Source organism: Urocitellus parryii, unplaced genomic scaffold (assembly GCF_045843805.1).
Source record: "Urocitellus parryii isolate mUroPar1 unplaced genomic scaffold, mUroPar1.hap1 Scaffold_129, whole genome shotgun sequence".
In the NCBI taxonomy this organism is placed as follows: Eukaryota; Metazoa; Chordata; class Mammalia; order Rodentia; family Sciuridae; genus Urocitellus; species Urocitellus parryii.
This window is the reverse complement of record NW_027551951.1, coordinates 471,993-473,919: the sequence shown is the minus strand read 5'-3', so window position 1 is coordinate 473,919 and position 1,927 is coordinate 471,993. Positions and strand designations below refer to the sequence as shown.

At 41.2% G+C, this 1,927-nt stretch overlaps 1 pseudogene; it reads right to left on the bottom strand.

Moving 5' to 3' along the window:
- Positions 1-1,173: 1,173 nt before the first annotated feature.
- On the bottom strand, positions 1,174-1,599 carry LOC144251627 (Golgi apparatus membrane protein TVP23 homolog B pseudogene; annotated as a pseudogene).
- Between the last annotated feature and the right edge of the window lie 328 nt (positions 1,600-1,927).

Sequence of the window (1,927 nt, the reverse complement as noted above, 5' to 3'; positions counted from 1 at the left end):
GGGGGTGAGCTGAATGACACCGACCTGTTTTGATGTCGCACTCTGAAGGAGAGTGGCGGTGTATCCTTCAGCTTTCCCGGATGGTGGCCGCTGACTGCCTCGGCGGAGTGTCCGCTGTGGGGGATGGGACTGTACCGCTTCCTTCCCCTTCTGAGAACCCGTGCTCGGCCCAAGGGTCCGTGTGGGCTTGGCTGGTGGGATTCCACCTAATGGCCTTCCCTATCCTCCCTGCTTGCCAATTAATGGCTTCACTGAGGCGCCACGCCTTCTGTAGCCACAGGGCAGGCCACGCGAATCAGTTGGCCTGGATATCTGGGGCCCTGCTGCAGGCTGCTGGGATCCCTGGCACTCTATCACTTTGATTTTTTCTGCTTGCCCCTCCCCCAGCGCTGGCTAGCCAGGTTTCCCGATTATTTTTACTATGACATAAGAATAATATTCATTTAGTACTAAAAGATTTTATTAGTGCAGAGACCACTGAAGAGTTTCCAGGAAGTTGCAAAATAAAATATGACTATCCTTTCTATGAAATAAATAGAACAGCAGCAATCCCTGGGCATCCCTTAAACATAAACTATAAAGATTCCATTTATTATTTAGACCTTAAGTATAAAAATAAAAGAAAATTTTAGAAACTAGTTTCACTTGTGCATGTCTAAGGTAAACAATTTCAACATGAATTATATATTTAATATTAACAATTTTTTTAACTCATACACAAACCAAGTGTTTACTCTTAATCATGAAATCAACTTATTTCTGAAAATAACCTATAGAAATAATATGTAAACACACATACCTTTGAGCTAGATTAAGAACATCCTATATTCTATGGATCAAAATGCAAATATCTCTGTAACATATGTAAACTAACACATTAATTTGGGATATACGGATACACTACTATATGCATACATATGTACACCATAAAATAAATTCTGACAATCTTCTTAATGATATCATACTTCCCAGCCTCAAATACTAGAAAAAGAAAATTAAAACTTTGTTTAAAAATAAAGAAAACAGTTTTTATAGTAACTTTGCAAGTGAAAACCAAACAAACAAACAAAAATCAATGCTCCTTTTTACACTGGACTGAGTTCTAAACAATTCATAATCAAGAATCTCTTCAGCCATTCCCCAATATCACAGAAAACATAATTTTCTCTCTATTCAAGAAGTCTGTTCATTTCTGGTGTTTTGTCTTAAAAACTGCATTCCAAGATACCAGGTAGCCATGCTGGTTAAATTCTTCTGGCTGCCCACTTGCACCTAATGTAACCATACATGTTGGCACCCTGTAGCACCACACCCATGGTAACCATGCCAACCATTTTACTCTGAGGGAGAAGAGAGCACTAAAGGCAAATATCACCCACAGCACTGGACAGGCAATTAGTCCTAAGCAAAAGATTCTTGATTCAGCTTCTGAAACAGTTTTATTCTCCTGAGGAGATGCCTTCCTGGACTCAAACACCCAATGACTCTTTCCATCCTCATCAATATGATTCCACCACCCAAGGCCTACCATCAGTCTCTACCTGTGACATTCTTCACTGCCCAAAAGTCACGTGACAACAACAAGATAATTGTCACCATACAAGCAATAATGCTACTGCTGAGCAATTCACAGAGAAGATAGACTATAATGGCACAGACTCAGAAGAACAAATGGAAAAATGATGCCACTGGATGTCGGATTTTAGATTTTCTTAGCCTATTAGTTGTCTCTTCTTCTGCATCAAACAATGAAACATCTTCAGTGTCATCATTGCTGTCCTGAGTGTAAGGCTCTGCCAGCATCTCCTATTCCTACATGATTGCAGGGTACCCCCTACAGGGCAGGTCACAAGGGAGCTGAAGAGGTGCCTGGAGGCTGCACCCCTTTCACTTCCTCGAGTGCATGAAGTGCAAGATGGGCCAAGGA